Source organism: Myxocyprinus asiaticus, chromosome 23 (assembly GCF_019703515.2).
Source record: "Myxocyprinus asiaticus isolate MX2 ecotype Aquarium Trade chromosome 23, UBuf_Myxa_2, whole genome shotgun sequence".
NCBI lineage: Eukaryota > Metazoa > Chordata > Actinopteri > Cypriniformes > Catostomidae > Myxocyprinus > Myxocyprinus asiaticus.
In genome coordinates, this window is record NC_059366.1 from 20,955,260 (window position 1) to 20,971,523 (window position 16,264).

The 16,264-nt window shown below is 39.5% G+C and overlaps 1 pseudogene; it reads left to right on the forward strand.

Moving 5' to 3' along the window:
• The window catches only part of LOC127414331 (attractin-like protein 1), a 491,512-nt pseudogene that overhangs the window by 392,486 nt on the left and 82,762 nt on the right, over nucleotides 1–16,264 (forward strand).

The following is a 16,264-nucleotide window of genomic DNA, read 5'->3' on the forward strand; positions in this document are numbered from 1 at the left end:
CCAAGCAGGATTAGTTGGTATAAGGCACCCTCAGACAAAGGCTTAGATTAAGATACCTGTCATCACACCAGACATTTAAAAAAGAGAAGCAGTGCTTTGCTTCTTAACATATTGTTTCTGAACATACTGGAGTTGAAAGAAAAGGTGACCCTAAAGGCAAAGTGCAAGGAATATCATAATTCTTGCGTCAAAGAGTACACTATTGAAGGTCATCTTGTTTTGGAGCTTTTGAATTACAACATTAAAATGCCCTCTGTATGATGTAGTGTGAGGGAGTAAACAAAGGGGAAAAGAGGTGCTGTTAATGTTGCAAGAAGTGGACATGTCTACATGTGTGTCCTCTCTGTTAGCTGTGACTTACTCAACCTTGAAGCCAGGAGGCAATTACTTGACAAACGCTAATAAAATGATGACGTGCTGTTTGTAGACTGTGACTGTGGCGGAGAGGAAGTTGAACTAAGCTGTTTTGACCACCCTGTAGTGTAATCAGCCATTATGGCCAGATTGTGAGCTGTCTAATCAGCATGAAAACATCGCTTGATGACTTGCTCACTAGAGTAAATCATTAGCATCCCTCATCTGGTAAGTCCACACAGTCTTTTAATCCTCATCGTACATACCCAGTACTATAATGAGGATGAATAGGAATAAAAGATACAAAGGTAAAATAAGCAGGGATAAATGCATGAAATTGTGTTTGCTTTCCAAGAGCACGGTGTTTACTAATGCCTATAGTATTAGCATTTTCTAGGGTTCTAGTTTCACTTTGGCCATATTCAAACTGCACAGTTTTGCACAGCCGCATTTAAATGTGGGAGTGAATCTCTAAAATTGTCGGCCTTAATATATATATATATATATATATATATATATATATATTTATCATGATGATCAGAGCAGCGTTTTGGCATAAACGCAAAACAAAGAAATAATACGTGTAAGTATGTGCATGTAAACGCACTCATAGATTATGGATGTGCACGTAACCATCTGTAATATTTGGTAAACCTGTTATGTGCTCAGTCTGTGGAGGCTGACATTTCCTTGAGGCAGTGAACACTAGTATTGCCATGTGCGTTGAGTTACACTGGCACTTTTGGTATTCGAATACAAGAGTGTCGAATGGTTAACCCAATGTTGACCATCCGTTCACACCTCTATATTAGTTGTCGACCGTTTAACCCGTTTTGTGTTAGATACTTGCGAGTATTTGCGAGCAGAGACATTATCATCTGACAATTAGTGTTAAACCATGACAGAGGTGCTGTGTTTGTGTTTTGTTTATTTTCTTTAATCGTGCTGCCTTTAAACGGTGTGCTCTAACTGGAACGGAATGTATGGGTTAGCCCAGGAACGCAGGGCTGCTGATGGAAACTACCTGAATTTTTCAGGAGTAAATGGTTCTAGAATGCGGTTCTCACTCCCGTAAATTACCGAAATCTGAATTTAGCTGCAGTGTGTATGTGGCTTTTGTGTGTGTGGTCCCCTGAGACTGAGCTTTAAATTTGTAAGTAAAAGTGCTCTTTTGCTCTCATAGGACTAAAATGGGACCAGCCTGTTTACAACACACAAACTCAATCCCCCCCCCCCACCACCCCACCCCCCAGAGAGAAGATTTAGCACTTTATGTAGTGAGAGGCTGGTCTTTTGAGGAGTAATTACAGTGGGAGCTGTTTTGCCTCTAGATGCTGCAGTTGGAGAGAGAGGGGGAAGACAAGTGGAGGAATAAAGAAGGGTGGGAAAGCAAAGGAAGTAAGGATAACTCACAACAGGGTTTTTTCACCATTCAGAATTGAGTTAACAATGCAATTTCGTTCCTGAATTTAAATTGAGGTAACAAACAGGATGCACAATTGTTATTGGGATATAGGGAAATATGATTAAAATGGATATAAATAAATACAAAATAATAATATAATTGCTGTAAGTCTATTTTTTAACAATGCACTATTTTCTTTTAGTATTAATTTCCTATAAACATGTTATATTATTAATATTTTTTCAGGTCAGTAAAGGATTTAGACATGGGCGACATGGGAGCAGGGGGTTTGCCTCTATTTCTATAGAGGCAAAGCTTACTTATTCTGCTGTTAGCTTGTCCATCCAAACCAAGATATGGAATACCAGACCACTTTGCTTAGACAGTCATTCTATTTGCCCCATTCATGCAGGCTCTAGAAATGGTCTTGGTTAATATCTTCCTCTCTGTGATACATCACGATCAACACCAAGATTCAATATCATTATTTTTTTTTTTTTTTAACTTATCATAGATCTCTTCATTTATATCTCACCTTCAGTAATTGTATAAATGTCACTATAGTCCTAATTACTATATCATGATGGCGCCACGGATGGCCGCCTCGGTGTGGAGCGCTACTATTGTTTTGTTGTTTTTGTTTGTTTCTCCTGTGTTTAATAATCTTTTTCCAGTCAGTTTTACCAGAGACGAACTGCTGAACATTCGACAGCATATACCAGTCAATCTTTTCCCATTTTGTTGGACATTATATCGGATTTTATGCGCTATGAGACGCAGGCGAGGGAAGTGAGCAGGCGCGCTGGTCAGGCTGCATCGGCGCGGATTTCGAACAGCGCTGCCGAGAATTCATCTTGCGAATCTCCGCTCTCTCCCTAACAAAACAGATGAACTACATCTCCTCACCCATACAAACAAGGACTTTTCAAACTCTGCTGCCTTGTGCTTCACAGAAACCTGGCTGAGTGAAGCCATTCCAGACAGTGCGTTACCTCTGCTGGGCTTTCAGCTGTTCAGAGCGGATCGCATCGCGGAGTTAACGGGGAAAACGAGAGGTGGTGGAACATGCTTTTACATCAATGAAAGTTGGTGTACAGATGTAACAATGTTAAAGAGGATGTGCTGTCCTAATTTGGAAGCGCTCTTTATTAACTGTAAACCTTTCTACTGGCCACGGGAGTTTTCCTCGTTTATTCTGGTGAGTGTGTATATTGCGCCAAATGTGTGTTTGAATGCAGCGCTGCAACAGCTGACTGATCAAATCACAGACACAGAACAACAATACCCGGACTCGGTTATTATTATTCTTGGGGATTTTAACAAAGCAAACCTCACACGTGAACTGCCCAAATACAAACAATACATTACATGCCCAACCAGAGACAGAAATATACTGGATCACTACAACACAACAATAAATGATGCATATCGCTCTGTCCCTAGAGCAGCTTTGGGACTCTCTGATCACTGTCTGGTTCATCTTCTTCCAACCTACAGACAGAAATTAAAATCTGCTAAGCCTGTAGTAAGGACTGTAAAGAGATGGACCAATGAAGCAGAGCTGGAACTACAAGCCTTTGATTGGAGTGTTTTTGAAGCTGCAGACACCAATCTGGACGAGCTCACAGATACTGTAACATCATATATCAGTTTCTGTGAGGATATGTTCATTCCTACTAGGACTTATTTAACATTTAACAATGACAAACCATGGTTTACAGCAGAACTCAGGCAGCTTCGTCAGGCCAGAGAGGATGCTTACAGAGTTGGGGATAAAGTCTTGTACAATCAGACCAGGAACACACTGAATAAGGGAATCAGAGTGGCTAAAAGAAGATATTCTGAGAAGCTGAAAATCAAGTCATCAGTGTGGAGTGGCATGAAACAACTTACGAATTACAGGACTCCTGCCCCCAACCCTGTGGAGGACCAACAACTGGCTGACGACCTGAATGTGTTCTACTGTAGATTTGAAAGGCCCAATCTCACACCCCACACCCGCTCTGACCTTCACTTCACACAAACACCAACACCTCCTGCAACCCCCTTCCTCCCCCTCCTGCTACTCAACCTGCACTTAAGATCTGTGAAGATGATGTGTGCTGTGTCTTTCGAAAACAAAGGATAAGGAAAGCACAGGGCCCAGATGGCGTTTCACCTGCATGTCTTAGATCCTGTGCTAACCAGCTGGCCCCCATTTTCACACAGATCTTCAATAGATCACTGGAGCAGTGTGAAGTCCCATGCTGCTTCAAACGTTCCACTATCATCCCCATCCCAAAGAAACCACAAATCACAGGACTTAATGACTACAGACCTGTCGCCCTGATGTCTGTGGTCATGAAATCATTTGAGAGACCGGTGTTGGCCCACCTGAAGGACATCACTGGACCCTTTCTAGATCCCCTTCAATTTGCTTATCGAGCAAACAGGTCTGTGGATGATGCAGTCAACATGGGATTGCATCATATCCTGCAATATCTGGACAGACCAGGGACATATGCAAGGATCCTTTTTGTGGACTTCAGTTCGGCTTTCAACACCATCATCCCAGCTATACTCCAGACTAAATTACACCAACTCTCTGTTCCCAAGTCTATCTGTCAGTGGATTACCAGATTTCTGACAGACAGGCAGCAACTTGTGAGTATGGGGAAATTCACTTCCAGCACCTGTACAATCAGCACTGGTGCCCCCAAGGAATGTGTGCTCTCCCCACAACTCTTCTCCCTCTACACCAACGACTGCATCGCCAAGGACCCCTCTGTCAAGTTCCTGAAGTTTGCAGACGACACCACTGTCATTGGCCTCATCCGAGATGACGATGAGTCTGCATACAGAAGGGAGGTTAAACAGCTGGCAGTCTGGTGCAGTCAAAACAACCTTGAGCTGAACACGCTCAAAATGGTGGAGATGATTGTGGACTTTAGGAGGAACCCCCAACACTGTCCTCCCTCACCATTCTAAACAGCACTATGGCAGTAGTGGAGTCATTCAGGTTCCTGGGCACTACCATCTCACAGGACCTGAACTGGGAGACCCACATTGACTCCATTGCGAAAAAGGCCCAGCAGAGGTTGTACATCCTTCGCCAGTTGAGGAAGTTCAACCTGCCACAGGCGCAGCTGATACAGTTCTACTCAGCAGTCATTGAGTCTGTCCTCTGCACTTCTATAACTGTCTGGTTTGGTTCAGCTACGAAATCGGATATCAGAAGACTACAAAGGACAGTTCGGACTGCTGAGAGGATTATTGGTTGCCCCCTGCCCTCCCTTCAAGAACAATACACTTCCAGAGTGAGAAAAAAGGCTGGAAAAATCACTCTGGACCCCACTCACCCTGCCCACTACCTTTTTGAACTGTTGCCTTCTGGCCGATGCTTCAGAGCTCTGAGCACCAGAACTGTCAGGCACAGGAACATTTTTTTCCCCCAGGCTATCCTTCTCATAAACAGTTAAAACTGCCCCTTTGAGCAATAATTAATGTGCAATACACAGCTTAGTCTTTTTATATTATCCAACACATCCTACCTCTTCTGTCATTACATTCCCTGGCACTGTATATAACTGATTTGTATTTAGATTTGCACTATGTATGTGTATGTGTGTGTATGTATGTATGTATGTATGTATGTATATGTATGTATACATATTCATAAATATGTATATGTGTATATATATATATATATATATATATGTGTGTGTGTGTGTGTGTGTGTGTGTGTGTGTATGTGTATATTTACACTACCAGTCAAAAGTTTTGAAACACTTGACTGAAATGTTTCTCATAATCTTAAAAAATCTTTTGATCTGAAGGTGTATGCTTAAATGTTTGAAATTAGTTTTGTAGACATAAATATAATTGTGCCACCATATTAATTTATTTCATTATAAATCTAAAATTTAATTAAAAAACAAAAGTTTTTGAAATTGATGACTTGGACCAAATAATAAAGAAAAGCAGCCAATAAGTGCACAGCATATATATGGGAACTCCTTCAATACTGTTTAAAAAGCATCCCAGGGTGATACCTCAAGTAGTTGGTTGAGAAAATGTCAAGAGTACATTTCTGATAATTCTAGGCAAAGGGTGACTACTTTGAAGATGCTAAAATATAACACAGTTTTGATTTATTTTGGATTTCGTTTAGTCACAACATAATTCCCATAGATCCATTTATGTTATTCCATAGTTTTAATGACTTTACTATTATTCTGAAATGTGAAAAAATAAAATAAAATATATAATAAAGAATGAGTAAGTGTTTCAAAACTTTTGACCGGTAGTGTGTATATATATATATATATATATACAAAAACAATACAAAAACAGCAGCAATAAAAAATAATTATACACATATGTACAGACACACACATACATACATAAATACATACATACATATGTGTATGTATGTGTGTGTGTGTGTGTGTGTGTGTGTGTGTGTGTGTGTATATATATATATATATATATATATATACACTATATTGCCAAAAGTATTCGCTCATCTGCCTTTAGACGCATATGAACTTAAGTGACATCCCATTCTTAATCCATAGGGTTTAATATGACATCGGCCTACCCTTTGCAGCTATAACAGCTTCAACTCTTCTGGGAAGGCTTTCCACAAGGTTTAGGAGTGTGTTTATGGGAATTTTTGACCATTCTTCCAGAAGCGCATTTGTGAGGTCAGACACTGATGTTGGACGAGAAGGCCTGGCTCGCAGTCTTCGCTCTAATTCATCCCAAAGGTGCTCTGTCGGGTTGAGGTCAGGACTCTGTGCAGGCCAGTCAAGTTCTTCCACACCAAACTCGCTCATCCATGTCTTTATGGACCTTGCTTTGTGCACTGGTGCACAGTCATGTTGGAACAGGAAGGGGCCATCCCCAAACTGTTCCCACTAAGTTGGGAGCATGGAATTGTCCAAAATCTCTTGGTATGCTGAAGCATTCAGAGTTCCTTTCACTGGAACTAAGGGGCCAAGCCCAGCTCCTGAAAAACAACCCCACACCATAATCCCCCCTCCACCAAACTTCACAGTTGGCACAATGCAGTTAGACAAGTACCGTTCTCCTGGCAACCACCAAACCCAGACTCGTCCATCAGATTGCCAGATGGAGAAGCGTGATTTGTTACTCCAGAGAACGCGTCTCCACTGCTCTAGAGTCCAGTGGCGGCGTGCTTTACACCACTGCATCCGACGCTTTGCATTGCACTTGGTGATGTATGGCTTGAATGCAGCTGCTCGGCCATGGAAACCCATTCCATGAAGCTCTCTATGCACTGTTCTTGAGCTAATCTGAAGGCCACATGAACTTTGGAGGTCTGTAGCGATTGACTCTGCAGAAAGTTGGCGACCTCTGCGCACTATGCGCCTCAGCATCCGCTGACCATTTTACGTGGCCTACCACTTCGTGGCTGAGTTGCTGTCATTCCCAATCGCTTCCACTTTGTTATAATACCACTGACAGTTGACTGTGGAATATTTAGTAGCGAGGAAATTTCACGACTGGACTTGTTGCACAGGTGGCATCCTATCACAGTACCACGCTGGAATTCACTGAGCTCCTGAGAGCGGCCCATTCTTTCACAAATGTTTGTAGAAGCAGTCTGCATGCCTAGGTGCTTCATTTTATACACCTGTGGCCATGGAAGTGATTGGAACACCTGAATTCAATTATTTAGATGGGTGAGCGAATACTTTTGGCAATATAGTGTATATATATATATACAGGTGCATCTCAATAAATTAGAATGTCGTGGAAAAGTTCATTTATTTCAGTAATTCAACTCAAATTGTGAAAATCGTGTATTAAATAAATTCAATGCACACAGACTGAAGTAGTTTAAGTCTTTGGTTCTTTTAATTGTGATGATTTTGGCTCACATTTAACAAAAACCCACCAATTCACCATCTCAAAAAATTAGAATATGGTGACATGCCAATCAGCTAATCAACTCAAAACACCTGCAAAGGTTTCCTGAGCCTTCAAAATGGTCTCTCAGTTTGGTTCACTAGGCTACACAATCATGGGGAAGACTGCTGATCTGACAGTTGTCCAGAAGACAATCATTGACACCCTTCACAAGGAGGGTAAGCCACAAACATTCATTGCCAAAGAAGCTGGCTGTTCACAGAGTGCTGTATCCAAGCGTGTTAACAGAAAGTTGAGTGGAAGGAAAAAGTGTGGAAGAAAAAGATGCACAACCAACCGAGAGAACCGCAGCCTTACGATTGTCAAGCAAAATCGATTCAAGAATTTGGGTGAACTTCACAAGGAATGGACTGAGGCTGGGGTCAAGGCATCAAGAGCCACCACACACAGACACTACAGTTGTCGTATTCCTCTTGTTAAGCCACTCCTGAACCACAGACAACGTCAGAGGCGTCTTACCTGGGCTAAGGAGAAGAAGAACTGGACTGTTGCCCAGTGTTCCAAAGTCCTCTTTTCAGATGAGAGCAAGTTTTGTATTTCATTTGGAAACCAAGGTCCTGGAGTCTGGAGGAAGGGTGGAGAAGCTCATAGTCCAAGTTGCTTGAAGTCCAGTGTTAAGTTTCCACAGTCTGTGATGATTTGGGGTGCAATGTCATCTGCTGGTGTTGGTCCATTGTGTTTTTTGAAAACCAAAGTCACTGCACCTATTTACCAAGAAATTTTGGAGCACTTCATGCTTCCTTCTGCTGACCAGCTTTTTAAAGATGCTGATTTCATTTTCCAGCAGGATTTGGCACCTGCCCACACTGCCAAAAGCACCAAAAGTTGGTTAAATGACCATGGTGTTGGTGTGCTTGACTGGCCAGCAAACTCACCAGACCTGAACCCCATAGAGAATCTATGGGGTATTGTCAAGAGGAAAATGAGAAACAAGAGACCAAAAAATGCAGATGAGCTGAAGGCCACTGTCAAAGAAACCTGGGCTTCCATACCACCTCAGCAGTGCCACAAACTGATCACCTCCATGCCACGCTGAATTGAGGCAGTAATTAAAGCAAAAAGGAGCCCCTACCAAGTATTGAGTACATATACAGTAAATGAACATACTTTCCAGAAGGCCAACAATTCACTAAAAATGTTTTTTTTATTGGTCTTATGATGTATTCTAATTTTTTGAGATAGTGAATTGGTGGGTTTTTGTTAAATGTGAGCCAAAATCATCACAATTAAAAGAACCAAAGACTTAAACTACTTCAGTCTGTGTGCATTGAATTTATTTAATACCCGAGTTTCACAATTTGAGTTGAATTACTGAAATAAATGAACTTTTCCACGACATTCTAATTTATTGAGATGCACCTGTATATATATATATATATATATATATATATATATATATATATATATATATATATTTCTATTGTGTATTCTATATATACTTTTTTCTTTTCAATATTTATCTATTTTTTTATTCAATTTTATTATTTTTTAAAAGTCTTGTTGCTGTTTTGTATTGCTGTGTACTGGAAGCTCCTGTCACCAAGACAAATCCCTTGTATGTGTAAGCATACTTGGCAATAAAGCTCATTCTGATTCTGAATTACCACTCAACTGCTTAATCTGAGATTGATGACATGACTATATTCATTCTTTTGGTCTGGTCTGAATGTTGCTGCTGCTTTCAGAGATGTTTTTATTAACACACTCTCACAACAATATACTGACATTATCTGTGCACCACAAAACATAGATCTGGTTACATTTTCAACTAATTTTGTTTTTGTTTTGTTTTTCTCTATAAAATCTTGGTTTCCTCAACCTAATTTTAGAGGATTCTGTAGATTATCTGTTATCTTTGGATCTTTTTGGTGGCTGAGGCTTTTCAAGAGATTTGGTTGTACATTTCATGGTTGTATTTTTCATAAGTGTTAAATTATTGTGATTCAATTTTTTATGTCTGTCAGCTCTTGGACATGATAGCTATGGGGTGGTGTAAGCAGAAGGCATGTCAGCATGCTTACTGTTAATGTATGCTTTGCATTATGTATGTCTTTTAAGCTATTATGTAGTTAATTTAGCCATGAAGGGTCTGTTTTGTAAGCTTGTTATTTGTTAGACCAGGATCTACTCTTCTGACATGGTTCAGCCACATTAAAAAAGACTTGAAGACAACCGGCCCACAATTATGCCTGCTTATAGGAGAAATTATGAGTCTGTGGTTACATTTTCTTATTTGTCCCTGCAAGGATTTTGGCCTTTATCCTTTATATGTTTTTGAATAGAAACAGTGTCCTGTTTTTTGTGAGACACCTTATTTTTTGTTGTTGTTGTTTTTTGTTTTTTTATGTTAACAAAAGGCTTCATTTTCTGTGTGCTTGGAAAGTAAACAGGTTTTTTCTCTCAAAACAAAACGTTCCAGGAACAAGCCGGAAATTACACACTCTTATCTGCCAGAGTTGTTGTGCACTATTCTGGAGAAAGGCATTGCAGATGTTTACAGCGACCTGCTGTAGACCTATGCCTGGGTGCTATTATCACCTAAGCTGAGAGGCCCTTTTTGTAACCCTTCTGTCAGTTTGTGTTGAAAAGGGGCCTATTCAAAAGTGCATGTTTTTGTCCTATCTTGCATCCTTATACAGGCCATGAATAGCAGATTAGTTTTTACTTTACAGACATTCAATTATTATCATATACTGAAATTGCTATCCACACACAAGTTACAATAGCCAATATTTTTCTTTTCAGAATCATCAAAGGCACTTAAATAGCATCAAAATCCCATTGTTGAAATAAAGTATAACATTCTCAATAGAGCAGTAAATCATGGAAAACTTTTACAGAAGGGTGAAAAGCAGCAAGTCAGAATCAAACTGATTTGGTGATTTTATGCACTTCTGTGTTATTATGTCCCCAGGGAAAGGATGCAATAAAAATGAAAGGGGAAGACCCCCACTCAACAGTCAGACCAGAGACCAGAAAACACAGTGTAAATTCAACAATGGTTGTAGATATGAATTTTCCAATTAAAACAGCAGGAGATTAAGGACTTCAGAATTACCCCTGGCCCAAAATGACAACAAAACCATATAGAAATAAAAGGAGATAAATTACCTAGAAATATGACAAATAAAAATTCAAACAAACCTTTCTACTTACTCTAATAAAAACAGACGTAAACTAAATTCAGTGAACATGTAATTTTAGACATGTCAGGGAATTTAAAAATTGCATTGTCCAGGCCTGGAAAAGTCATGGAAATTAATAAAATCTCAAAGTGGGGCCTGGGTAGCTCAGCAAGTATTGATGCTGACTACCACCCCTGGAGTCATGAGTTCGAAACCAAGGCATGCTGAGTGACTCCAGCCAGGTCTCCTAAGCAACCAAATTGGCCCGGTTCCTAGGGAGGGTAGAGTCACATGGGGTAACCTCCTCGTGTTCGCGATTAGGGGTTCTCGTTCAATGGGGCGCATGGATCGGGGAGAGTAGCATGAGTCTCCACATGCTGTGAGTCTCTGCGGTGTCATGCACAGCAAGCCATGTGATAAGATGCGCAGATTGACTATCTCAGAAGCGGAGGCAACTGAGACTTGTCCTCCGCCACCCAGATTGAGGTGAGTAACCGCGCCACCATGAGGACCTACTAAGTAGTGGGAATTGGGCATTCCAAATTGGGAGAAAAAAGGGAAAATAAATTAAAAAAATATATAAAAATAAAAAGTGATGAAAATTTCATTCTAGTGAATATTTATGTTATAAATATTAATATTCATTTTAAACTCAAGCCATAGTGATGTTTGATTAGTGTAAATCATTCTTTTGAGCCAGTTCACTTCAATGAATTAGTTGAAACACTAAATGATTCGTTAGCAAGTCGGTTTAAATCAAAATTCATTTCAAAATCCTGTATTCAGTAATCACAAACACCTGGAAAGGTCATGGAAAAAATTTATCGAAATTCCTTGGAGAATAAGGGTAAGAAACCTGAATTATATATTACATACAGTATAACGATCAGTTGAATCTATTGTCCTCTTTTTATGGTCTATTTATTATTTTGGGTGTCACTGTAGAGTTAGTCTAGATGATTTTCAGTTGTGGTTTCTGTCTAGTATGATACTGTAGTTCAAGCTTTGTTATTACACTTGGTGTTTTAAATAATTGTATTTGGGAAGAGAAATTAATTTAAACAATGACAAAATGTTTATATTTAATTAAGTTGTTGCTGTTTTGTGTACAGACAGTCTAAAAGTGAGAATGCATGTCTGCATTATTGGTTAATTGGTTGATTATAGGTTTTGAGTTATTACATAAGCCTCTGATTATTGATTAAGACATAAATCAGAATGAACCCAGGGGACGTGTCATTGATTTAGTAAGCCAGCCTGGAGGCAGTGGAGTTCAACCATTACCATAAATCCTTGGAATGTGCTATTCATTGAAGGAGATGAAGTAAATTGCCATTAATGAATTACTACTAGAAGAAGCCTGTTGTATTTATCCTAATGTACTGTATCCTTTGGTTTCAGGAATGTAAATACATTTTTACATCCATTTTAAAAAAAGGTGTAATCCCGTTGGTGTATTGTGTATTTTTGAATAGTGCAAAGTAGTCATAACTTCAGTGGATCCCCTGCTTTTTCAAAGTTATTGAAATGTAATATCAAGCAATCTAGGGATACTACGCTTCAGTGATTTTGCTTACATTTATTCAATTAAACTGTGTTGTCATATTGTACAGAAATCAAAGCATGGCAGGCAAGAATTCTACCATTAAATTTCCACGAATCACTGTGTTCTTACCTTTTTATTGCTATTTTGCCACAAATAATGTGTTCAGCCATTCACAGCTCCCAGAAGGAGCAATTTATACCATTTGTGGACATGGGTTTTGTGTTTGATATACAGAGTATGAGTGAGTTTTGTGTGTAAGCAAGTCTGTCTGTATTTATATTCGCTGGAATATCAATTTGCTTCTGTTTGTGTAATATTGCTGTGTAGAAGTGGGAATGTCGCCTAGTTTCCAGAGCTGTCAGGTTCTGATGTTTTTAAATATTGTAGTGTCCTCTATGGTCACTATATGGTATTCTTACAATACAGCTTGCATGTTTGTAGACATCACTTCTAAAATATTTTAAAATGCTTCTGTCACTGTTAAAAGAAAAATAAATGACCGATCCTACAGTTATTTTTAATTAATTAACCATTAGTTTAATCCAAACCAAACAATATTGCTTGTTTGTTTATCTGTTTTTAGCTCTACTGGTACTGTTAAAGTGTATAGCTTGAATGCATTGAAAGATGCTTTGGATTAAAGTGTTTGCCAAATACATAATATAAATGTACTCTGTGCTCTTTTATCTTTGGGACAAAGGCCATTCTTTACACAGCACACACACACTCACACATACAACCATTGTGTCCCAGACAAGCATTGTTTACAGCATGTGGAGGTTAATTAGGCATTTCATGGGCCATTTACAGGCTCGGGTGAGAGATGCCACAGTGTCCTTCTCACCTTCTGAAGGACTTGTCAGGGAACATAAACCATTCATTCTCTACTAGTGAGTTTCTTTGTCTTGACCATGACACACACATTCACACATACACGGCCCAGACTTGTTTTAACAGTCATCACTGTGACGGGCCTATGAATCAACCTACAGGACCCTGCCACCTTTCACCTTGACTGCCTCTCATAGCCTAATATGTCTGTCTCCTGCAACAGACAAGAGAAATGATACCCACTAAATGTAACAAGCACTTCTAACACTGCTTGTAGTGTCTGAGTGAGAACTAGCACTGACATAACTTGTAGTTATTACTAGCATATACTGCAAAGTAAAGGTAAATAGACTATTGATTTGACATTATGGAGGAAAAAATATATAAAATAAAAGAACTCTAATACAGTTGCAATCGAAATTATTCAACCCCCCTGACCAGCAATACATTTTGGTGATATGAATTAAAACACATAAACTAAAACCTCAGTAAACAGTCAAAGTAAGTTTTTAATACACATTTGAGGGATTTTGAGAACAAAGAATTCAGTTTACCCAAATTTAAAAATAAAAAATAACTAATTCTCTCCAAATCAAATCAAATCACTTTTATTGTCATACAACCATTTACACAAGTGCAATAGTGTGTGAAATTCTTGGGTGCATTTCCGAGCAACATAGTAGTCGTGACAGTGATGAGACAATTTACAATAAACATCAGATTTACACACAACACAATATACAAATAATAACATACAATGTACAGTATACAATACACACAATATAGAATACACATTATACAATAAAAAAAAGTATATATAGAATGTATATACAGTAGGTTGTATTGTACTGTACTGACATTCAGGCTATCGGTTGATAGTAAGTTGTTAAGAGAGAATATAATGTAATAATAATATAATTTATGACAGTCCGGTGTGAGATATAAGAGTAATAAAGTGCAGTGCTGATGTATTTGATCATGGGAGATCAAGAGTTCAAAAGTCTGATTGCTTGGGGGAAGAAGCTGTCATGAAGTCGGCTGGTGCGGGTCCTGATGCTGCGATACCGCCTGCCTGATGGTAGCAGTGAGAACAGCCCATGGCTCAGGTGGCTGGAGTCTCGGATGATCCTCCGAGCTTTTTTCACACACCGCCTGGTATATATGTCCTGGAGGGAGGGAAGCTCACCTCCGATGATGTGTCTGGCAGTTCGCACTACCCTTTGCAGTGCTTTGCGGTTGTGGGCGGTGCTATTGCCGTACCAGGCAGAGATGCAGCCAGTCAGGATGCTCTCTACAGTGCAGGTTTAGAACCCTGTGAGGATGTGGCGGTTCATTCCAAACTTCCTCAGCCATCTCAGGAAGAAGAGGCGCTGATGAGCCTTCTTCACAACGGCTTCAGTGTGGATGGACCATGTTAGTTCCTCAGTGATGTGGACATCCAGGAACTTGAAGCTGCTGACTCTCTCCACTGGTGCTCCATTGATGGTGATGGGACTGTGTTCTCTATCTCTTCTCCTGAAGTCCACCACAAGCTCCTTTGTCTTATTGACGTTAGGGGAGAGGTTGTGCTCCTGACACCAGTGTGTCAGAGTGTGCACCTCCTCTCTGTAGGCTGTTTCATCATTGTCAGTGATCAGACCTATCACTGTCGTATCATCAGCAAACTTAATGATGGCATTGGAGCTGTGTGTTGCCACACAGTCATGTGTGTACAGGGAATACAGGAGTGGGCTAAGAACACAACCCTGCCCTGCCACAAATGTCACGTCAAAAATATTCAACCCCCAAAGTCAATCATTTGTGGAGCATCCTTTATCCTTAATAACAGCAAATAAATGTTTCAGGTAAGTGTTCTCAGGCTTCAGACACCTCTCTATTAGAATTTTTACACATTTCTCATGAGCAAAAGCTTCCAGCTCATTGACATTCTTTGGTTTCTGTGCTGCCACTGCTTCTTTGAAATCCCAACAAAGGTTTGCAATGGGATTTTAATGATGGACTGAAAGGGCCATTTAAGGACATTCCACGACCTATCCCTGAACCAGATTTTGGACAACTTGGATGTATCCTTGGTGTTATTGTTTTGCTGGAAAATCCAGTGATCACCGAGCTTCAATTTACACACTGAAGGCATCACATTTTTCATGCCAAAATGGCCTGATACCTGAAAGAATCCATGGTGTCAGTCACATAGTCAGGATAGCCATTTCCTGCAGCTGCAAAACACCCACATAACAGGACTGACCCACCTCCATGCTTGACTGTGGGGATGGTGTCGTTCTTGTCATCACCTTGTCATCTTACTCCAGACGTACTGCTGATCCATGGGTCTAAAACTCATTTTCAGTTTAGTGTCATACGTCTAAAAAACCTTCTTCCAGGACTCCACAGGTCTTTCCTAATTACTTCTTGAACATTTCCCTTGGTGAAGTTTTGCTTTCTTCCACACCCCAAGAAGGTTGCTGTTTTACCATATTTAAAAAATTTATGAATGGTGCTGCCAACTTTGTCTGTTGGAAATTAAAGTGCCTTGGAAATGTACTTTTAGCCATGACCTTTCTTGTGTAATGAAATTATCTCCTCTATTAGCTTTTGAGACATTTTTGCTTACATGCTAAACTTATATTTTAAAACTTAAATAAGTGCCATTGCAGATTGATGACTTAATTTTGTTTTAAAACAATTACTTGTGTAGCCTTACATATTTAAGAAACAGCTACATGCAATAGGGCTTGAATAATTATGACATGGATGTATTTAAAAAAAAAAATGCCCATCCATCCCAGGTGGAGTCCTCATGAAATTAGTTGGTAGAACAGCCTGTGTGCAGAGCTGTAATCTAAGCAAAGAGTGGCTACTTAGAAGAAGCTAAGATATTAGATAGTTTTGATTTGTTTTACCTTCTTGGTCACTGTATAATTTCCATTTGTGTTATTTCATAGTTTTCTATTATTCTAAAATGCAAATATAATAATGTTTATGGTGTGAAATGTGGTGGTTTTCACTATTGATATGTTGAGTTCCTGAGATTCAGTTGGCATATCTAAAGTCATGTGACTACTTTTTCTA